General features: G+C 39.6%; 1 pseudogene; it reads right to left on the bottom strand.

Moving 5' to 3' along the window:
- Nucleotides 1-7,206: 7,206 nt before the first annotated feature.
- Nucleotides 7,207-17,925, bottom strand: LOC104451935 (annotated as a pseudogene).
- Between the last annotated feature and the right edge of the window lie 7,266 nt (nucleotides 17,926-25,191).

The following is a 25,191-nucleotide window of genomic DNA, read 5'->3' as shown; positions in this document are numbered from 1 at the left end:
CATGAGCTCAAGACTCTAAGCAAATCCTTATCCACACTGTCTTTGAAGTAGATTAAAGCAAGCCGATCAGTCTGGTTAGTTTGCATTGCTGAACTCATCCATAATATGAGCTGGGCATGGAAAAACAGGAATATAATCACCTTATGCTTTTCCATTGTGAGTGGTTTCTGTGTTCTAAGATGCTGCAAGTGAAGTTTCTTCCAGATTGAACTAAATAAGAGATGATGACTTTGAAAAGCATATGCTTTTCCGTTGATCAAGACACCTTCTCACACGGCGAAACCCCACCCATTTGGAAAAAATATGCAAGTTTAACCAAGACTAAGACCTAGACTGAGAGTTGGACTTTAAAAGTAATACAGACTGGCCGAACCAAAGAAAGGGGCATACACATGCTTGTCTAATTTTATATGTGCAGCAATTGGAAAGCCATGTGTGCTGCAAAGAAAGGAAATCAAGCACAAACGAGGTCCTTGATTTTCGGCCGTTTCAAAGAGAGCTGCTATTTGGTCATGGGCAAAGCATGTAATTTGTGCTATGAGTTTTTTACATCCAAAATGAGTTGTTTATTTATTAATATATTGGGTTTGGATTTAATTTATGCATGGGAAACACTCGACCATGCTGAGCGATTGTAACTCTGATTATCTAATTATAGTAAATTTTTGTTGTCGACACTCCTCATGAATATAGGTATCAACACTCGTATTGAATTATGTAAATCTTTGGCCCTTATTGTTCCTCGTTTATTTTTTCGGTGATCTCAAATTGAGTTAATTGTAAGATCTTCATTTGCTTCCGCGTTCATTAATTCTACAACAAAGATTTACCTCTCGTATGATATATTGTCATTTCATGGGTCCTGAACCATCGGTTTCAACATTTTAGGTATGAATTGCTCTTTGAGAAAGGGTTAGTTGTGAACCCAAAGGAACTACTCGGGAAAGCGAAGAGCTATCGATTTGGTGGATCAACAGATGGCAAATCAAATCTTGCTTTAGAAAAAAAGAAGAGGGGACGGATCTAACTTTAGAAATAGAAGAGAAGAGACAAAGAAAGAATGGGTGGATGCTTACCATGAATTTCGTGCCTTGTGTGAATTGCTCTTTTAGACAGGGTCAGTCGTGCACCCAAAGGAAGACCACTTCTTCGTGGAAAACATGGGCCTAGCGAAAAATGAAATCTTCTCACTTGTTTCGCACCATCAACCCATAAAAGTAGGCATACATGATATGATTGTACAATCCTTTGAGGAGAAGACTGTTGGAATATAATATGCGGAAACGATAAGATCTTGCAATTTACGTCAACGCAAAATCGCCAAAGAAATAAACGAGAAATAATAAGGATACTAGAAATTTACGTTGTTTGGTTCGAATATCGGTACCTACGTCCACGAGGAGGGCCGGCAACAAATAATTCACTATAATTGGAGAATCAAAGTTTACAATCTTTTACACGCTCGAGTATTTCCCACATCTAGATTTAACTCCAAACCCAAAGTGTTTATAAGTAACAATTCACTTGGATATAAACTCACGGTACAAAATTACCGCGCGTTTCAAGTCGTACACCAAAAAGAAAATAAAAACTCTTGTGTCTTTTTTTCTTTCTTTTGTGCAACTCCTCTCTCGGCAGACGTGTGGCTTCTCGCGGCTTCTTCTATATAGGGCTTAGGCGGCTTCGTAGAGTTTCGTTTTACCTTTCATATGCATATGCCCAAAAGTCAAAGTCTTGACTTTTGGGCCCACCTCCTTCTGATTCACGTGTAGAAGCTTCCTCCAATTTCCATCGGTGAAACAAGGAAATCCAGGCGTGAAAGTTGTGTGTGCGCACGCCCAAAAGTCAAGAACTTGGGCCCCACCTGCATAACAACTTTCGGCCAGCTTCCGCAGGTAAGGAAAAAATTCGTATCTTCATTTTCTCTTTTTGTAATCCTTCGTGGAGACCGATGAAATTTCTTCTATTTGAAAAATCCTTATCAATAAAATACGGTTTAACAAATCGTTATCCGAATTCAAATTCGAGACATTAATTTAACAATTCTCTACCTTGACTCGATGTTTGAAACCAAGTTATAATGCTCATTATCCATGCTACTCTCACAACGCTCCGATTGACGCTCACTCTCCACAGACGCCAATAGAGCACAAGCAAAGCTTGAGTTTCACCAAAGGAACAAACTTAATCATCATGTCTGCCGGGTTATCTACTGAAACAATCTTTTTTACAATAATATTACTCTTAACTAAGACATCTCAGATGAAGTGATATCTAATGTTAATATACTTCATTTGCTTGTGATAAACTGGATTATACGCCAAATATATCGCACCTTGATTATCACAGTGTATATAGTGTATATTCACACTTTTCTATTCTAAATCAAAGTCTAAGAGTAAACTTTATAACCATATCACCTCCTTCGCTACAAAAGTTAGTGCCATGTACTCTGCCTCAATCGAAAACAATGCAATGTGATCTTGTAAGGACGCTTTCCAACTAATTGCACCACCCGCTAGCGTAAATACATACCATGCTAAACATTTGCAATCATCCAAGTCACCGGCGTGATCCGAATCCACAAAATCAGTGGTCTTACTACCATTGTTGTCCCTCCGGTACATTATACCCACATCCGTTGTCCCCTTCAAATATCTGAGGATTCATTTCACAGCTTCCTAATAAGCTTTACCAAGATGCTTCATATAGCGACTAACCACGCTTACAGCTTGTGAAATATCAGCCCTAGTGCACACCATAGCATACATAATACTACTCATGACATTAGAATAAGGATGCTTCTCCTCCTTCTTAGTCTGTAGTGATAATTTATTTGAAAGTTTAAAGTGCTTCGCTAAAGGTGTACTTACAGATTTTGCTGACTGCATATTAAAACGTGTCACGATCTTCTCAATATATTTCTTTTGAGATAGATGTAAAACTCTTATAGTCTTGTCATGCGAAACCTCCATACCCAATATTTTCTTTGCAGCACCTAAATCTTTCATCTCAAATTCAACATTTAATTGCCTTTTCAACACATCAATATCAGATATATTCTTAACTTCTATCAGCATATCATCAACATATAAGAGTAGATAAATCAAAGAACCATTCTCCAATCTCCTATAATAAACATAGCTATCTATATGACTTTTTGAATAGTTTTGACTAGCCATGAAAGCATCAAAACATTTATATCATTGCCTAGGAGACTGTTTCAACCCATACAAAGATTTCTTTAACAAGCAAACATGATATTTCTTACGCGGAATAGTAAATCCCTCTGGTTGCCTCATGTAAATCTACTCCTCCAACTCACCATAAAGAAACGTAGTTTTCACATCTAGTTACTTTAACTCGAGATCCTGCGAAACAACTAAGGCAAGTAAAACATAAATATAAGTATGTATTACCACAGGAAAGAACACCTCATTATAGTCAATGCCCTCACGTTGTGTATATCCCTTCACCACAAGTCTCGCCTTATACCTCGCTTCCTCGACATCGGGAATGCCCTCTTTCCGTTTAAAGAACCATTTACTTCCGACAATCTTTTGGCTCTTGGGTACTTTGACCAACTCCTATGTCTGATTTTGATGAAGTGATTCCTTCTCTTCGCTCATAGCCCCTAACCACTGCGACGACTCCGAACTAGCCATCGTTTCAGAGTAAAATGAAAGCTCATCTATCTCCACCTCATCACCTATAATCAATGCATAAGCAATATTTGTATAACCAATTTTCCTTCTGTGTTTATCTACGGCTATAGTGTGCTGCGGCTTTACTGGTTGTTCACTATCACTAACTTTAGAAATTGCGGCTTCAACTGCAGTCTCAACTTTTGTTACCTTCGAGTTCTCCGAAGTCTCCACTTGAAGCTCCACCTCACTAATGATACCATAATTTGTCTTCTTTGTTGGTTGTGTTTTAGAACTCCTATTTTGAAGCATTACAGTCTCGTCGAAGATCACATCTCTACTGATTAGAAAACCAGGTGTTATGGGATCGGTGCACCACAGCCGGTAACCTTTCACCCTATGTGCATAACCTAAAAATATGCACTTATTCGCCCTCGGCTCAAGCTTACCATCACTCGCATGAGCATACGAAAGACATTTGAATATACGTAATTTGGCCCAAAATTCCTTGCCAAGTCTTGCATGCGAAAGCATGCATCGAGCTCGTTCAAGCAAAGGTCTGTTCTTTCGTTCTGCCACGCCATTATGCTGTAGTATCCCAGGTATTGTGCGATATCTCACAATACCTTCTTTCTCGCAGAACTCGGTAAAATCTTTACCACATAACTCCATGCCATTATCGGTTCTCAGGCACTTGATTTGTTTATCTGACCACTTCTCAATCAATGCCTTAAATTTCTTGAACCGATCAAACACTTCATATTTATGCTTCAGAAAGTATACCCATATCTTTATCGAATAATCGTCGATAAATGTTAGCATATATCGGACACCTCCTTTTGAAGGAACCGAAGACGGGTCCCAGATGTCTTAATGAATATATTCAACTGGTCGTTTAGTCGAATGAATAGCTATAATAAACTTAACTCGTCACTACTTCCCAAAGATGTAGTGCTCACATAAGTTCAGCTTCCCTATCTTTTGACCCTTTAACAACCCCCTTTTGCTCAGTATCGTCATACCTATCTCACTCATGTGCCCCAAATGCATATGCCATAATTAAGTCAAGTTAGAGTTTGACGCACCTAATGAAACTGCAGCAGTTCCGATCACAATCTCTCTCAGTAGATGATAGAGTATTCACTTTCTTCCATTTTCATCATTATCATGGCACCTCGAGAGATCTTCAATACTCCACCTTCAGCGGTGTACCTACACCCAATGTCATCGAGTGTCCCTAGAAAAATAAGGTTTTTCTTGAGCTCAGTACTTGCCTCACATCTGTCAATGTGTGCACCACCCCATCGTGCATCCGGATCCGAATTGTCCCTATCCCCACAGCCTTACAAACTACTTTATTCCTCAAAAGAACTCTACTATCATCTGCAACCTGGTAAGTAATAAACCAATTCTTATGAGATTTCACGTGATAAGAACACCTTGAATCTAGCATCCATTCGTCTCCTGACGAAATGGTAGTCACACATAAAAAAGCTTCTACATCACTAGCGCTGCCTTCGGCAACATTTGCCACACTGCTTATAGCATTTTGCCTATCAACTTTATTCCTCCGCTTTAGACAATCTCTCATGATGTGCCCCTCTTTGTGACACTCAAAGCACTTCACGCATCCCTTGGACTTTCTATGGCGTGATTTTGATTTACTTTTACCTCTGTTGCTAATAGGCCCTTGATGTTGTTCTCTACCTCGAATCGTTAGTGCCTGCTCTACTCCTTGCACTAGACCTTCATCTCGCAACTTTATCCGCCACTCTTTAGAGAATAAGGCGGACTTTACCTCTTCTGAGGTAATTGTAGTACATCCCTGCAACAATGAATCAGCAAAGTACTCTCATGATTTTGATAAAGAGGCTAACAACATTATGCCCTACTCTTCATCATCAAGTATTTTAGCGATGTTATTTAGATTTATTATGAGTTTATTAAATTCATCTAGGTGGGTTCTGATAGACGTACCTTCAATATATCTAAATTGAAACATCATCTTCAACATGTACAAGCGATTGTTCAAACATTTTTTTTCACATAAAGTACTTGAAGTTTTGCCTATAATGTTGCGGCATCCTTCTCTTCAGCAACCTCTATTAAGACCTCATCCGATAAATTTAACAGAATTGTACTTTTTGCTCTTTCCATTAGCTCTACCATCTCCGAAGCTTTCAATATAATTGGCAACTCATCTTCACCGTTCAGTGCTTTGGCCAAACCTTGAGTTATTAATAAAGCTCGCATCTTGATGCTCCATAATACAAAGTTATTGCTCTCATTAAGTTTCTCAATTTCAGATTTCCTCTCAAATATAATTACAATAACAAAATTTTCAAATAATAATCAAACAAGCAAAAACTCCAAATCGCAATCAAAACATCCAACTCTAAGCTCTGATACAAATTGTTGGAATATAATATGTGAAAACGACAGGATTTTACAATTTATGTCAATGTGAAATCGTCAGAAAAATAAACGAGAAATAATAAGGATATTAGAAATTTACGTGGTTCGGTCCGAGTATCGATACCTATGTTCACGAGAAGAGCCAATAATAAATAATCCATTATAATCGGAGACTCAGAGTTTACATTGGCTCACACGCTTGAGTGTTTCCCACATCTAGATTTAATCCTAAATCCAAAGTATTTATAAATAAACAATTTACTTAAACATAAATTCACGGCACAAAATTACCGCGTGTTCAAGTCGTATACCAAAAAGAAAATAAAAACTCCCGCGTATTTTTTCTTTCTTTTGTGCAGTTCCTCTCTTGGCGAACGTGCAGCTTCTTGCGGCTTCTTCTACATAGGGCTTAGGCGGCGGATTCGTTTTCCCTTTTATATGCGTGTGCCCAAAAGTCAAAGTCTTGACTTTGACTTTTGGGGCCACCTCCTTCTGATTCACGTGTAGAATTCCTTCAATTTCCATCGGCGAAACAAGGAAATCTAGGCGTGAAAGTTGTGTGTGCGCAACAACTTTCGGCCAGCCTCCGCGGGTAAGGAAAAAATTCGTATTTTCCTTTTATTTCCTGTTTTTGTGATCCTTCACGAAGATTGGTGAAATTTCTTTTACTTGAAAAATCTTTATCAATAAAATTCGATTTAACAAATTATTATCCGAATTCAAACTTGGGATATTAATTTAACAAAAGCAATGTATCTCTGCATAGATGCGGACCCCCCTCGTTACCTTTTGTGCAACTCTCACCACACACTGCACACAGCTCACGCAAAAACTCGTAAATTCATCACAAGCCTTTTCTTCCACCTCTCCTCTCCAATCCTTGATCATATGAGTTGCAAGCAACCCAGAAAGACAGTGTGAACTCAAAAAATGACAAAACAAGTACGCCAACAACCGATCGGAGAGAAGTCCAGGCCGGTTTCGCTTCACAAAATCGGAGAGAAGTCTAAACACTTTAAGTTCATAATGACTTTGTATTCATTACCATGATGATTTTTTTAGTGGCCTGTTTACATCAATGTCTAATCTACCATCTCCTAATCGGATGATCAGGAAACAAAACGGGTGTTCAAAAAGAATCAACTCTTCATAAAGCTCTAGCATTCCTGCCACCTTTTTGGCTAATGAACTCCCATGACCGACACGGCAAGCTGTCGAGGCTTGCCACTCGTGAGTTTCCATAATTACCTAATACACCACATCTTCTCCGCGAATGGTATTCGGTGTACGCCACTAGATCGTTCGCTAGGGACTTCACGAAAGTTGCCAATTCCTCCATGGAGCTAAACTTGTTCCCGTCTATGATCGAACGTGGAGGGACAAAGTCCATGACGTTGGGGGCACCGAAATAGATGGGGACCGCCCCGGAGTCCAGAGCATAAAATAGCTTCTCCGTCACGTAACTTTCTGTCCAGGTGTTCTCGATTGTGAAAACAAACTTATAATGAGAAACGGCGCAGTGCAAATTGTCTCACCATTTTGGAGTGGCACTGGCATCGTTGGCACACTCGGGATAGAAAGAAAGTGCCTTATCGAGACCGCCGCATTATTTAAGCACTTGCCAAATGAATGGTGAGGCAGCAACTTGAGGAGCTTTTCTGCAAGTTCGTTCCTTTGAGGAAGGCAACGAGAGGAAGACCAATGACCCAGCGTCTCCTGGGGTGCAAAAACAAGATTTAATGCATTTAGGGGATCATGAGTTAATAGGGAGAGAATCGAGATGAGACTCGAGAAGGATTGACGAGATGACAGCTCACATTGTCCTTATAAAAAGACACGTGGTAATTTCAACCATTGTGGAAAAGTGATCCAGCATAGGTTGATTGGACATCTTCTTTTGCATGGTCACTAATGAAGATATCTTCTCGGTCTGATCTCCTTCGTCCAGCATCCAGATCCATGTGTACACGTAGTGGATCCCTATTGCGCCTCCGACGTTAACATCTCCAGTGAGAGAAGATGCTCTCAATTAAAGCAGCAGCATGTAAAACAAATTTCATGGAAGCCGGCCCAAATTGAGAAAAGGGAAAATTTAAAAAAGAGACCCGAAGTATCTTCTTTTTCTTAAATAAAAGTTCGAAGTTGATCTTATTTCAAATAAAGATATAAAATACAATCACTTTCTCAGATAAAGTTATGAAGTAGATATTGTTTCAAATAAAAACCTAAAATGGTTATATTTGTTTTAAATAAGGACTTGAAGTTGTTATGTTCATTTCAAATAAGGACCTAATTTTCCAGCGATCAAAGATATTTTCGTCATTTGTCATTTTTCTCTCTCTCGCTTTTTTTTTTTTTTTCCTTTGGTTCTTCTTCCTCTTCGCTGGTGGCTAGTCGACCACTAGCTATGCCCATAAAGGGCTGGGTGAGGGTCACCCTTGTTGGTGAGGGCCATTCACGTCGGCCACAAGTGAGGGACGGCCTTGTCTGGGCTGGGCAACCCTCGCCCAGGGGCCATCTGCTAGGTCAATCCTCGTTGGCCCCTAGTAAGGCCAACCTTCGCCAAAGGTGATGCTTGGGTGAGGCCGACCCTTGTCAGATTTGGCAAGGGTGGTCTCGCCCAAGGCGATGAGGGCTTACAGGCCCTCGCTTGCCCTTACCAACGGTTGATGAGGTCGCCCAGCCCTCGTTGGCCATGGGCAAGGCCTCATTTGCCAGATTTGGCAAGGGCTGACCTTGTGGATGGCCCCTTGGCGAGGGTCGCCACGCACAGGTGAGATCGTCCCTCGCCTATGGTTGGTGTGGGTGGCTCTCGCCTAGCCCTCTATGGGCATCACCGGTGGCCGGCCGATTATTGGTGAAGAGGAAGAAGAAGAACCAAAAAGGAAAAAAAAAAAAAAAGAGAAAGGAAAGAAAAAGAAAAAGGAGAAAATGCCAAATGACAAAAATACTCTTAACCGGTTGGAAAATTTAGCCAGCCAGCGACCGGCGAGGTTGGATCCTTATTTGAAACAACTAAAGCCACTTGAGGCCCTTATTTGAAATAACCAAGACTATTTTAGGTCTTTATTTGAAACAAAATTCACTTCGGATCTTTATTTGAGAGAATAAGGGTATTTCGGGTACTTTTTTGAAATTTTCTCTCGAGAAAATTATAGAAATCCATTCATGTCTAAGCATTTTAAGGTGATTGTGGGCTGTGCCAGTGAAATAATTTAAGTGGAATGATTATTACCAAAAAGCAAAATCGGTCAAGACAAACAGCAAAAAGAAAGGGACATGAAGAATCTATAAATGTAAAAGCATGAATCATCCATCTGACCAAGAATAGAAACAATCCGCCATAGAAATTGATGCGGTTAAACATGAGAATTTCTCCTCGTCTTTTATTGAAGGACCTAAATATGACAACAACATGGCAAGTGATAAAAAAATGTCGAAGATTTCAAGAGAAAAGAGTCGAGAGCAATAGGCAAAAGCAAAGATTTGCAATAGCTAGAAACCGCCTAATCTCTGTTTCCAAGGTCACATATCGGCATTTCAATCATATATTTGCGCATGCACGTATAGATGGATGGGACCAAAAAAGAGTTTGGCAGGCACAAAGAGGAGGCTCTATAGTTTTTATGTACAAAAGCAAAGTAAAAAGAGCTTGAACAGCTGCCAAGTTACCTGAAAATAGGATTTGAATGAGGATTTCCAAGAAAATTTTTAAGCTGCAATTGTGCAAAATTGGAGCTGAACCGAAAAAACAAGCTTCAAGGGATAGCTTCCATGTGCTTATTTTTCAAGCTTCATAGCGTGCCAGGCTCTAGTAAAAGAGCCTAGCCAGTAGCATTCTTATTGGAAAGGACCAAGTCGATGAAAATATCTTTACGTCGGACTACTATGGTTCCTGAGTAGGACTCGACCAAAAAAAGGAATTAAAAAAAAAAGAAAAAAAAACAACGAAGAATCAACTCAATTGGAAGCCGAACCAAAGAATGGCTCACAGCAAAGGCAACCTAAACAGCTTGGACCTCTATCCACAAGATTGACCCAAGGTGATTACAAGATCAGATACATGGATATTTTAGCTTGACCACAGGCATGTTGCAATCTCAGACCAAGTTTATATGAAATAACTTTGACAAAAGCTGGTATCATAAATCGTTTGGTTGTGAACATTCAAGACTCTATGAGTTCAGTGGGTTGGCTCAAGGGCCTTGTTGCGACCCAATTTTTCGGGTGTACCACCTAAAACTAGGTTAATGGACTACTAAGTCTTTAAGCTTAGCTCGGGCTCTCCTAAGCCCATATCAATTCGCGACTTAAGGTTAAAATATGCAAATGATTATTTTCTACGAGTCGCCACTAATCAGTTTTCGGTAGGTCGATTAGACACCTAAGTAAAATAAATAGAGCTTTATTTTACTCCTACGAACCAGAGATTAAGGGTACATGGACTTGATTACACTAGACTATCCTAGTGCCCTTTCGGTACCATTTCTTTATTTAGTTTTAAAAAAAAATGTTTTTGCAAGCAGCTTAAATTGATTTTTAATTCACTTTCCTAAGATGTGAGATGATCATACATGTGCGCATACCATCAATTTAACACTCAAGAAAGCAATTAAATAATGCAAAACATACTTCGAAGCAACGAAAGCATCTGCATTATTAAATCATAATTCACATCAACCATCCTAGATATGATTTCTAATTAACACGCAATTTTAATTTTTGTTTTCGCTTTTCTTAATGAAAATCATGCGATGCATGTTAATAATCTAATATGACATGGCAACACGACCTAAACTATATGACATGAAGAAATGCAATAATTAAATGCAATCTAAATGACCTAATTTTAATGACATGCAATGCGATGCAATGACATACAAAATTATTTAAACTAAGATGACATGCAGCATACAATTTAGTACACGAGTTATATGACATGCGACATTTATTAAGTGACTTAGTCTAATGACGAGAAAGTTCTAATTAAATGAACCTAGTAAAAACTAAATGACGTGCATTTGATATTTCTATTTTTAAAAATGCAAAAATGATCTAGCTAGATTAAAATTCTATCTAATTTAAATTAAGGATTAAGTCACATTAAATCTTAATTTAAACCAGGATATTATCTTAATCTAACATGCAATCTATCTAATATGCAATGACGTGCGGGGCATGCCCTAATTCTACATGACATATGCATGATATTTTTTATTTTTTATTTTTTATTAAAAAAAGTCGAAATTACCACGTAATTAAACATGCAACTAAAATCCTAAATTAATGCATTTTTTATATTTTTCGAACTGAAATCCCTATTCTAGATATGCAAGATACCAAGAAATATTCCAAAACAAACTAAATCCTTATTCAAATTTTTTTGGATTTTTTTAGTGGTATTTCAAAACAAGCGATTATCAACTAAACCTTAAATCTAAACAAACAAGATATTCAACAAATAAAGGATTAAAATAAACGAAAAAATAACATGTTATCTCACAGATCAAATTAACGATTACTTTTAACCCAGAACATCACGACAAGAAATCAAAATAATTAAAAATCTGATCCGAAATCTTACGGATCAAATTAATAATTATATTGATTCAACAATTAATATGCTATCAACAAACCCCAAGAATTAATATAATTAGAAAAATGACCCGACATCTTACGGGTCAAATTAATAATTACAATCATTTTAGGGATAACTCCTGCCGATAATGCCTAATATCCATAACCCAAAAGTCACCTCACAATATTCAAACTTAAGCAATAATAATAGCAAGACCAACTAAAAATAAAATAAAGTAAATAAACATAAAATAAGAAAAATAAAAATAAAAGAAAAAAATGGGCAACCTAAGGAATATTGGGGTAGCAAATTCGTCGGTGAGCAAAGGGTTGTTGTCGGTCGGAGCTCCGGCGAAAGGCAGCAACGGATGGAACGGCTTGGCGGGGGCGGATTGGGCGGCGAAACACGTCGAGGCGAAGCGGCTTCACGGGTTGCTGCAAGGGCGTCGGCTCGGCGTCCGGTGGGGCGAGGCGGCGCGAGGCGGTCGCGAGTGAGGTTGATCGGCGATGGTGCATGCGCGGCAAGAGGGAGGCGCGGTGGTGCGGATCCGGCGCGACGGCAGCACTAGTGTGGCGCGACGCGAAGGCTCTGCAGGTGGAGCTTCGGATTGGAGTCGGGTTAGAGCAGAGGGCACAAAGCGGCTTCACGGGGCAACGCCTCTCGATTGCGGATTGCAGGTCGTCGAGTGGAGCGATGAGGGTGGCGACGCGACGCGGCACGTCGTCGAGCAAACAGGGATAGGGGCAACGAGAGACGAGCGGCGCGGCGGAGAGGCAGGCGCGGGTGAGTGGGGCTTCGGCGCAGTGGCGCGGGTCGTCGAGGCTCGCGGACGGAGACCGGTGGCCACGTCGGCACGGGGAAGGAGGCTCGGCTGTGGCACGGCTCGGGCCTACTCGCGGAGGGTGGAGCGTCGAGCTTTGGGTCGCCGGGGCAGGGGCGCCGGAATCGTGCGGCAGCAGCTCGGACCACCGGCGAAGGGCGTCGCGGGACGAGAAACTTCAGGTCCAGGCGTAGATCGGAAGCGGGGCCATCTGGTGTGGTGGCGCGGTGAGGCGGCGCGCCGGCCGTCGCAAGGAGGGCGGATCGAATCGGATCCGGCAGGGGAGGCGAAGCGGAAACAAGAGAAGGAAGGGGTGATGAACAGTAAATGTCCAATCACCTTTACCCCTTTTACTTTTTCCTTCACTTTTTTCCTTTCTTCCCTTTTTGTGCTTCTCTCCTTTTCTCTCGAGGACTCCACGGACGGATCCCTAAAGCACCAAAATTCTTTTCCCTTTTTAAAATTTTTTTTTTCCGAAGAAGCTCCCCCTATTTATAGAGTGAAAACCCAGTCTATTCTACCTACGAAGATTTGCATAACAACCCAATCGTTGAGGATTACCCTTCAAAAAAAACGAGATGTGCTCAACCAAAAAGAGGTTCCAAAATCTAAAATCATCTATTAAAATCTTCCAAGCTGACTCACTCGATCATTGAAGATTTTATATACTGACTCAGCGATTGAAGATAATCTGAAATTTTTTTGTGAAAATTTTCCAGATAATTTACTCAAGATAAAACTCCATTATCCAACTCTAAAATCTTTCGAGATCTCTATCCACAACAAAATATTTTAGATTATTCCTTATCCTCCTTAATATTTTCTACTGATTTTTAAAGATAAGATCATAACCTCGATTTTCTTAAATTCCGAAAAATCCTCATTTCAAATCTCAATTTCAAAAAATGGGTTTGGGCCAATTTGTACTCTTCATGGGCTTACTCCGACTTGTTAATTTAAAACTCAAAAACACCAATTCGACCCATCCGCCACCGGTCCAGTAAATAAAATGCAAAATATGCAAACTAAATGTAGCTATGCAATTAATATTTTTTTTAAGGATAAAATTAACCCCTAATTTTTATGCAATAAATGACTAAATGGATCGCCAAAATTTAGGTGTCAATAGCTGCCCCTCTTTGAAGGTGAGCTCAAAGAGGTTGCCTTCAAAGACAAATTGAGATCTAAATTTTGACCATGCAAATGCACTGAATGATTTTTTTTTCGAAAATGAATTCCATCTTTTAATGCAATTTATATGATGCGTGGAAATGCTAATGCAAATGCATGATGTCAAAGGAAAGTACGTACCTACAATTACTTCCCAATTAGTGCGGTAAAGCATCTTGAGGTACATGATAAATCCCTATTTACTCCACAAGTACCCAACTCTCTCACTTAGGTTCCTTGAAAAGTGTAACATGCAATAGATTGAGACATCCAAATCCAGACTGAGATGTCAAGATCTTTTTAAAAACTCAAAATACCTAGATCCAAACTAAGGTATAATGAGAAGGATTGACAAACATTCACATCCAGAGTGAAATGTTTGAATGAAAATAATCAAGACATCCAGGTCCAGACTGAGATGTCAAGATTTTTGTACTCGAGATACCTAGATCCAGACTAAGTATAACGAGAAAGATCGAAAAAACATTCACATCCAGAGTGAAATATTTAACGAAGAGAATTGAGACATTCAGATCCAAACTGAGATGTCAAAATTTTGGAATGCAATTTGTATGCAAATGGTAAAGGAACCTACCTGGAATATCTTACCTTTAAGGAGGGTAGAGTGATTCAAGATAGTTGGTGTTACATGTTCAGGACCCGTACCTTTATACGGTCGCTTAAAATAGTAACAAAAAGACCACTTTCCTAGGACCCGTACCTTTCTACGGTCGCCTAGTAGGGCAGTGTTTGGTTGTGTCTAGGACCCGTACCTTTCTACGGTCGCCTAAACGGGGGTTTACCTTCTAGGGACCTAGGACCCGTACCATTCTACGGTCGCCTAAACGGGGATTTACCTTCCAAGACCCGTACCATTCTACGGTCGCCTAAATAGGGAAATAGGTTTTGTCTAGGACCCGTACCATTCTACGGTCGCCTGAATAGGGAAATAGGTTTTGTCTAGGACCCGTACCATTCTACGGTCGCCTAAACGAGGTTTTGCTTGGCTAGGACTCGAACCATTCTTCGGTCGTCCAACCTTGCAACAGAGATCAACTGACCAGGACCCAAACCGTTCTTTGGTCGCCTTAATCAGATTGAGTCTAGAGGAAAAACTTTGGGGGACAACTCAGTCGAGTGTCGATTAAAAGGGACTCTGGGCTACAAAAGCACGCCAGGTCGATAAACTGGACAGCTTGACCAAGTCAAGTGTCGATACACTTAAGAGAGAATACCTGCACAATGACAAGTATTTTAGAATATGGTAGAGATATACTTACATGGTGATATCTCTAATTCTTGGGGATATTTAGATATCCTGTGGAGGTCTTTCACCTCCTGATGGAGGTTTCTCATCTTCTAATATCATGAAACATTCTGAAAGGAACTTGAATTACCTGTTAGACATGACTCAGAGCAAAAACTTATATGCATTCATCAAAGAGATAGACAATCTAAGCTACTCTAGAATGCACATTTCAAAATTCAGTGAGGTTTTCATCAGCTCAATCAGGGTTTATGCATAATGTCCTTTGCATCACCCAAATTTCCACTGGAGAGAATTATCATTTAAGACAATCTTCACTCATGACATGGATTTCTTAAGAATACTAAATGAGAGACTTTCGGTTAGAAAGGACTTTCACTCACTCTCATTTAGAATGACTATTTTATGAGAATCACTCAATTTTATCATATCGACATGGGTCCGAGTATTCTCACAAGCGGTACGATCTTACCAATCTGAGAGGTCTTTAACAAGGACCATAATGTGGCTTGGTCAACGGCTTAACAAAATGACTCTTTGAGTCAAAGCTATTGAATGAACTGTCTTGTAATCATCTCCGGGTTTACAAGTCAAGAACCCTGCAAAATGAAAAAGAAATAATATTGCTCGCACTTCTTCGAGTAATGCTTATAAACATATGAACTCTTACGTTAATTCAAATGCCCCCTAATCTGAAGAGACTTTGTAAGGGACGCAACGTAGGTTGGGTTCATGGGTTGAGAAATGAAAGGATCATTAGGCTCAAAATGTGTGTAAAAGGTGTGAGTTGATGATCATCTTGGCATTGCCACCAGTTTTCTTTTTCACCATTGGGGATTGCCTTTATGAAGTCCCTCATTGATTGTAGAAACTCGGCATTTGAGTTCTTTGACTATTGCTCCATTGGGATTCAATTCTTGTAATTGACAGTCACCTATCTTGACTCTTTTTTCTCATCTATGGGCATTGACTTTGCTTTTACCAGGCACACTGCTTTTTATGCCCCCTAGTTTTCATTCACTTTTCTTCACTTCTTTTCATGGGCATTGGCCTTGCTTTTACCAGGCACACTACTTTTTCATGCCCCTTAGTTCTATTTTGAATTCAATTCTTGCGCATAATGCATGCGTCAAGCAAACTACACTTTGAATGACACTTGAACTTTTCAAGAGTCTTCATTTGCCTTTTGTCTTGCCCCAGTGTGGGGGATGATCACCAACTGGGTTTAAAGAAATGAAATTGCAGGCTCAAGTGGGCTATGCAAAGGATATAAGTGTATAGGATAGAGAAAGAAATGCTCTTCCTAAGGCACTTAACTTAACACATGAATTCAATGTAATAGCATGACTTGAAGATTGATGCAAGTGAGAGCAAGAAAATTTCAATTCATCTTTCTCACCTCATGATGCCATTTGATCTCTTAGTTGCCCCGATGTGGGGTGATTCTTGACAGGGGTGATTTGAAAAGAATATCCATAAGTGTATGGGCTCAAAAGGGTTAAGCAACGGATCACCTGTAGTGTTTGGGATAGAGATATGAATTGCCTCTCATCATTTTGGTTGCCGTACCTTTTGCGAGAGAACTCTTTACCTTATGGATATGAACCTTCCTACACTCATCTCACAAGTGTATGAATATGGAACTGTGTATATGATAAGGTTTGCCTTTCATCATCCCGACTCGTCTCATTTAGTAGGCTCAATCAATTTCACATCATTCATTAAATTAGTCTATCTTGATATTCTTTAGTGGAATTGATGGATAAAACATGTAAGAGTCATCATGCAAAAAAGAATTCAACAACTTTAAGCATGTCAACTTCAAACAATTTTCTCTATTGCAAAATGGTTTTAAGCATTCATTCAAGGATTCCTCTACAATGGGAATTGCCTTAGCAGTTGATGTCTTTGGATTGTTCCTATCATTCAAGATTGAAAATCCACTTTTGCCCCTGCACAAGAGAACGTGCTATGCAACATTAAAGTAAATTTGAACTGCACATCCATTTTGGCTCGGGTCGAGACTTTATCCCAGTTGGATCACTACCAAAATCTGTTATGTCCAAATTGGTCATCTCTTCCACCAGGGAATGATGGTCCTCTTTTACTTGCCCCAAATCTTTTTCATTACAAGTGCGCTCTAAACCTGTTGATCACAAGTAAAGTTTATGATCATTGAGACTTGATACGGCATTCTCAGATGTCCCTTGTCATAAAGTTATAGAATCATGTTCGAGACAAAAGCAAATGAGTCGACAAACAAACAAGTTTAATATGCTACAAGTTTTGGGAAAATGTTTTTTTTGTTTTTTTTTAAATTTTTTACAATGAAATGCTTTTTTTTTTTTTTTTTTTTTTTTTTTTTTTTCAGGTTTTGGGAGGAAACATGAAAAAGTCCAGCCCTCAGGATTTTCCGTGGATGATATTTTTCTTTTTCATGGTTGGATATCGTCATTGGACTGGTTTTGTATACCCCATCATGTCCTCAAAATTGGAAATAAAATTGTAATTTCATCAAATGAATTACATTATTGGAATGGAAATTGTGATTCCTAAACCCCCTAAAAGAGAAAAAATCGAAAACGATTCCTAAAAAGCGAAAACTAATTCCTAAATAGCAATAAGAATTCCCACGCAGGGGAAGATGCAACCGAGCATGCCCCTAATTAAACAAGGAAAGTGAACTACTTAGGACTATGAATCATGTATGCTTGAGTTCTTCACCCTCCTTGCTCATGTGATGCGAACCCTTCAAGTCAGAGATTCTTCCTTCTAGATATGTCACGAGTCTCTTCATGGTGGCATCAAATTCAGCTACCTCGGGAAAGTGAGACGATTCAAAAGTTCTCTTGGCTCTCTTCTTCGAGTCGCAAATTCTTATTGAAGATGGAGTACCTATGTCATCGCAGCCTTTTTGCTTGATGAGAAAAGTCACAGTAGTAGACAATTCATTGACTTGATTTTGGTGGTGTGCAATTTGCTTGTTCATATTGTCAATGATACGGTCCAGCGCCTCGTTTCGATCCGCCATTTTAGCTCTCGACCGTGTACGGATGGGTGAGCGAGATCGCTTCATAATCACCTAAGGAAAATGAGAACATGGAAGCATGAGGTGTAAATAGAGAGCTAGTCCATGACAACAATTTATTTTTAGTCAAGAAAAATCCACATATGAAGAGGATTTCCTAACAACGGACTAGGAAAACAAAGATATGAGATGCCCCAATAGGGGCAAAATTTCCTACTTATGAACTAGGAAGAGCCAAGACTTGAATTGAAAACAAATTTCCAATTTTTTATTTTTCAAATGATTAATGGCAATTTCCTCATTTCAGTCATGAAAGGAATTAGATCAAATGATTATCCTGAATTGTCATGGGCGGACCAAAAGCATGACAAAGTAAGTAAATCGCATAGTATAGAGATAGAAGACTTACTTCACCAAGGGAAATTAATGGCAATCACATAGACATGCACATGAGATGTGAGGCTCAATTTCTGTCTAAATGGCTTAACAAGGTGGAGCTAAGAGGATAATCTGACCGTTGCAGTCTCGCATTAATGTGTCAGGTCCCCCTAATTCCGGCTCAGTTGAATGGAATACCCAATAATCACGCAGTCTCGTGGATATGGACAAACACATTTGACACCATGAAAGAAATTTCGGGGAAGAGAATGTCAACCTCTACATAGCAGTCTCGCTTTGGAGGAAGTATCATTCTCAACACCATCCTAGAAATCCTATCGCAGCCCAGGTCCGACTGCAAGTTGTGTGTGCCAATAGTGTGGTGCTAAAGCAATAAAGCATGCACAGAAGTTTAAATGCAAACAACACTTCTATAGTTTTAATTCAAACATTCACCCCTAACTCCAACCTACAGGATAGGGGTTAGCAAAGACTACTCCCCTTATACCTCCCATCCGCAAGAACATTTAACACCTTAGGAATGTTAGGGACATACCTGAGATCCTTGCTGCCAAACAAAAATATTTTTAAAAAGAAAAATTGGCCTAAGTCCACTAAGTGTTTTAACACAAGTCCTCAGCGGAGTCGCCAAGCTGTCGCGACCCAATTTTTCGGGTGTACCACCTAAAACTAGGTTAATGGACTACTAAGTCTTTAAGCTTAGCTCGGGCTCTCCCAAACCCATACCAATTCGCGACTTAAGGTTAAAATATGCAAATGATTATTTTCTACGAGTCGCCACTAATCAGTTTTCGGTAGGTCGATTAGACACCCAAGTAAAATAAAGAGAGCTTTATTTTACTCCTACGAACCAGAGATTAAGGGTACAGGGACTTGATTACACTAGACTATCCTAGTGCCCTTTCGGTACCATTTCTTTATTTAGTTTTTAAAAAAATATTTTTGCAAGCAGCTTAAATTGATTTTTAATTCACTTTCCTAACATGTGAGATGATCATACATGTGCGCATACCATCAATTTAACACTCAAGAAAGCAATTAAATAATGCAAAACATACTTCGAAGCAACGAAAGCATCTGCATTATTAAATCATAATTCACATCAACCATCCTAGATATGATTTCTAATTAACACGCAATTTTAATTTTTGTTTTCGCTTTTCTTAATGAAAATCATGCGATGCATGTTAATAATCTAATATGACATGGCAGCACGACCTAAACTATATGACATGAATAAATGCAATAATTAAATGCAATCTAAATGACCTAATTTTAATGACATGCAATGCGATGCAATGACATACAAAATTATTTAAACTAAGATGACATGCAGCATACAATTTAGTACGCGAGTTATATGACATGCGACATTTATTAAGTGACTTAGTCTAATGACGAAAAGTTCTAATTAAATGAACCTAGTAAAAACTAAATGACGTGCATTTGATATTTCTATTTTTAAAAATGCAAAAATGATCTAGCTAGATTAAAATTCTATCTAATTTAAATTAAGGATTAAGTCACATTAAATCTTAATTTAAACCAGGATATTATCTTAATCTAACATGCAATCTATCTAATATGCAATGACGTGTGGGGCATGCCCTAATTCTACATGACATATGCATGATATTTTTTATTTTTTATTTTTTATTAAAAAAAGTCGAAAGTGCCACGTAATTAAACATGCAACTAAAATCCTAAATTAATGCATTTTTTATATTTTTCGAACTGAAATCCCTATTCTAGATATGCAAGATAACAAGAAATATTCCAAAACAAACTTAATCCTAATTCAAATTTTTTTGGATTTTTTAGTGGTATTTCAAAACAAGCGATTATCAACTAAACCTTAAATCTAAACAAACAAGATATTCAACAAATAAAGGATTAAAATAAACGAAAAAATAACATGTTATCTCACAGGTCAAATTAACGATTACTTTTAACTCAAAACATCACGACAAGAAATCAAAATAATTAAAAATCTGATCCGAAATCTTACGGATCAAATTAATAATTATATTGATTCAACAATTAATATGCTATCAACAAACCCCAAGAATTAATATAATTAGAAAAATGACCCGACATCTTACGGGTCAAATTAATAATTACAATTATTTTAGGGATAACTCCTGCCGATAATGCCTAATATCCATAACCCAAAAGTCACCTCACAATATTCAAACTTAAGCAATAATAATAGCAAGACCAACTAAAAATAAAATAAAGTAAATAAACATAAAATAAGAAAAATAAAAATAAAAGAAAAAAATGGGCAACCTAAGGAATATTGGGGTAGCAAATTCGTCGGTGAGCAAAGGGTTGTTGTCGGTCGGAGCTCCGGCGAAAGGCAGCAACGGATGGAACGGCTTGGCAGGGGCGGATTGGGCGGCAGAAACACGTCGAGGCAAAGCAGCTTCGCGGGTTGCTGCAAGGGCGTCGGCTCAGCGTCCGGTGGGGCTTCGAGCGAGGCGGTCGCGAGTGAGGTTGATCGGCGATGTGCAGGCGCGGCGGTGCGGATCCGGCGCGACGGCAGCACTAGTGTGGCGGCGACGCGAAGGCTCTGCAGGTGGAGCTTCGGATTGTAGTCGGGTTAGAGCAGAGGGCACAGAGCGGCTTCACGGGGGCAACGCCTCTCGATTGCGGATTGCAGGTTGTCGAGTGGAGCGATGAGGGTGGCGACAGACGCGGCACAGCGTCAGGAAAACAGGGACAGGGGCAACAGAGACGAGCGATGCGGTGGAGAGGCAGGCGCGGGTGAGTGGGGCTCCGGCGCAGTGGCGCGGGTCGTCGAGGCTCGCGGACGGAGACCGACGGCGACGTCAGCGCGGGGAAAGAGGCTCGGCTGTGGCACGGCTCGGGCCTACTCGCGGAGGGTGGAGCGTCGAGCTTCGGGTCGCCGGGGCAAGGGCGCTGGAATCGTGTGGCAGCAGCTCGGACCACCGGCGAAGGGCGTCGCGGGACGAGAAACTTCAGGTCCAGGCGTAGATCGGAAGCGGGGCCATCTGGTGTGGTGGCGCGGTGAGGTGGCGCCGGCCGTCGCATGGAGGGCGGATCAGAATCGGATCCGGTAGGAGGGAGGCAGAAGCGGAAACGGTAGAAGGAAGGGGGTGATGAACAGTAAATGTCCAATCACCTTTACCCCCTTTTACTTTTTCCTTCACTTTTTTCCTTTCTTCCCTTTTTGTGCCTCTCTCCTTTTCTCTCGAGGACTCCACGGACGGCTCCCTAAAGCACCAAAATTCTTTTCCCTTTTTAAAATTTTTTTTTCCAAAGAAGCTCCCCCTATTTATAGAGTGAAAACCCAGTCTGTTCTACCTACGAAGATTTGCATAACAACCCAATCGCTGAGGATTACCCTTCGAAAAAAACGAGATGTGCTCAACCAAAAAGAGGTTCCAAAATCTAAAATCATTTGTTAAAATCTTCCAAGCTGACTCACTCGACCATTGAAGATTTTATATACTGACTCAGCGATTTAAGATAATCTGAAATTTTTTTGTGAAGATTTTCCAGATAATTCACTCAAGATAAAACTCTATTATCCAACTCTAAAATCTTTCGAGATCTCTATCTGCAACAAAATATTTTAGATTATTCATTATCCTCCTTAATATTTTCTACTGATTTTTAAAGATAAGATCATAACCTCAATTTTCTTAAATTCCGAAAAATCCTCATTTCAAATCTCAATTTCAGAAAATGGGCTTGGGCCAATTTGTACTCTTCATGGGCTTACTCCGACTTGTTAATTTAAAACTCAAAAACACCAATTCGACCCATCCGCCACCGGTCGAGTAAATAAAATGCAAAATATGCAAACTAAATATAGCTATGCAATTAATATTTTTTTTTAAGGATAAAATTAACCCCTAATTTTTATGCAATAAATGACTAAATGGATCGCCAAAATTTAGGTGTCGACAGGCCTTGTGCCTCTATGCCTTACAATGCCATACAATTCAAGATCGGTCAATGATCCAACGTCTTAAAGCTTTTGGTAAAATAAGAATTTCGGACAGCTTCTCTGCGATATCTAAGATTTTGGAAATATCACCAAAAGCAAGGGTGTCTAGTATAACGAACAGGTTAGAAGTGGTTGGGACTGAGGACTAGATAACTAGTCCAACATCTTTTTGCCAATGATGCAATAATTCTTCACAAGAAACATATAGGGTTGTTGCACGACCTAAGATGCAATTTTCTTCACTTCAAGATGAATATAAACCAGAAAATAATCGTGTTAATCTAAAAGATGCATTTTCATGAAGATTCTAACTGAAATTTTGTGTTTAGCACTTGGTGCACTTTCCAAAAGTTCTTAGCCGGTAGACAAGACTGCACAAACTGACAAATTTTCTGCTGTTGGGACATGTTTTGTTGTCACGTCCTGAACTCTGAGTATGTGCACATCCCTCGGTAGTCGATTAAAAATGCGACGTCCCAAGATATGTCGCCGACCCATTCTTCTTATCTCTTGATTAAGCAAAAAAAAAAAATAAACACCCAGTCAATCAACAAAATAAGAATAGTAAAACACAACAAACGATTTTCCAAAAACAACGATTTATTTATCAACTGGTTAAAATCAAGGAGTTTAATATGTACAGGCCTACAACAAAAAGAAACTCCTACGTGACCTACAATAAAAAAGGGTTAGAAGATCAGGGTCAACTTTTAGCTATACAAGCTCCAAACACTTGCCCTAGTATCCAGGCGCAAAGTCAAGCACGTAGTCAGGGGGGTACGGCTCCCTGAGCCCATCTAGATTGGAATCTAGATTCACAACGATACCATTAGGGATGTCGATATCCATGGGGTCACAAACTTGCCATCCCACGTTTCTGGAGGGCGATCCATCAAAACCATGAAGTGGACCAATCCGATCACCGTTCGCCTCCCTAATAAACCACACCTTGAAATTGTGGGGTACCACATGTACAAACCCCTCATCTACCCATATTGTCGTGACCACCAGCTCGCGAGTTTGGTCAGTCCTAGGGATTGGATATAGAGTAGTCTCCACGTCCATGTCCCAAGGGACCCCAAAACGTACGGGGTGACACTCCATACTATGGACTTGAAAATGTTTGATAACAACGGGGTGAGATAAAATCTCAACGAGTTAAATCCCTAAGCTTCAATTAGGACGCGAATTCGCCTCGAAGGCAGCCTAAACACGCACCACACATAAACTTACCTCGCCTCGGCACTCCCCTACATATTAATACGTCTCACACGGCAATAATAGTGCAACATGCATAAATAACAATCATAGCACATACTAAAAATCTCATGCGCATTGCCAACACCCGTGTTCCAATTATTATGACCTCTCGGGCCACGACCAACACAAGAGTCGGCGGTTTTCCGGCATGACCGAGCATTGTCCCACCCCCATTGAGCACGGTATCATCTAAAACCCCCGCCTAGATGGCATTCCATAAAGGACCTTCGGTCCAGCCTTAACCGGGACTTGGCATCCAGACTCTCACCGGGCATCCGATAAAATCGAGCATCGCCCCCAACTCTCATTGGGTGACGGGTTTGATTAAATGACCACTCAAGCACACCATCAATCAAACCAACTTTTATTGCCGTTAATTAGCCAAGAACACAATATGTCATTCTCAAATAATGAACTTGGGCAATTTTTCATATTTAAAAATCCCAGTAAAATATTCGTATGTGGTCACGTATTTCAAATCGATCTGTCAAACTTTGCACACTTCTATTTTAAAACTCCATTGTTTTATTTAGCACGTAAAATTTGGCATCCAAACCCGACACCTCAAACTTTGCCATTTAATTGCCTATAAAACATTCTTTTGTAATAATAAGAGGAACTTATCATAGAGCAATCAATAACATGGCATTGCACGTGCAAACAATTGAAATCACACACAATCTCATCCAACAAGACGAGCATAAAATTCTACTTAATGACTAATCCGTCACTAATTACGCTAATTGCGATTAATTAAATAAATCACGATTAATAAAGCTAAATTCAATTAATTAATCTAAACACGATTAATTATACTAATAAAAATTATTTACAATAATCATAATTAAATTTAATCTAAACTATCCTTATTTGCAATTAAGAATAAACTAAGATTAACTAACACTAATCTCCATTAGTACTAAACTAACCACCCCTAAACACAATTAACGCCCTAATCCATGATTAGGAAATTAACTCATGGATTTTTGGCGACAGTGGGCTTGTGACGACGGCGACGCAACGACGTCGAGAACGTGACGCTCGTAGCTCGAATGGAGGCTCGACGGTGGAGGTGGCAGCTCCTCAAGCCCACGACCACCTAGGGTGGTTCGTCTTGATGGTGGCCTCAGGGCTAACTTGGATGGACAATGCGACATCCTGATTTTCCAATTTTGTTTTAAATTGAATGAGTATGGCTTTTTATCGATGCACCTATAATTCTATTCTCTAAGTTGATCACTCACGAGATAACTAGTCTATCTAGTGAAGTCGTTAAAGGATTTTAACGCAATAGATTTAATAATTCGACTAGAAATCTACTACTCAACCGTACTAGTCTGCAAAGGTTATTACGGCACAGTTAAAAATTGATTAGAGACCGGAGATAGATCGATTCGACTGAGCCATGTGATTTAGTGTGGGTGATTCCACTTAATTGCAAAATTCTCGTCGATCGATACCAGACTGATTTTTCTATTTTTTTAGGTACCATGTATCTGTATTTGAAATATCGAGATTTTCACGGTAACCGAGAGTCATCAATGTCTTGAATATGTACAATGTGGCTAAAAAATAATCGACCACGGGTCAATTGCACAAAAAAAATCCTAAAAGTTACCCGATATGTTAGGTTA

The sequence above is a fragment of the Eucalyptus grandis genome, chromosome 6 (assembly GCF_016545825.1).
Source record: "Eucalyptus grandis isolate ANBG69807.140 chromosome 6, ASM1654582v1, whole genome shotgun sequence".
NCBI lineage: Eukaryota > Viridiplantae > Streptophyta > Magnoliopsida > Myrtales > Myrtaceae > Eucalyptus > Eucalyptus grandis.
This window is presented reverse-complemented; position numbering and strand designations above follow the sequence as displayed.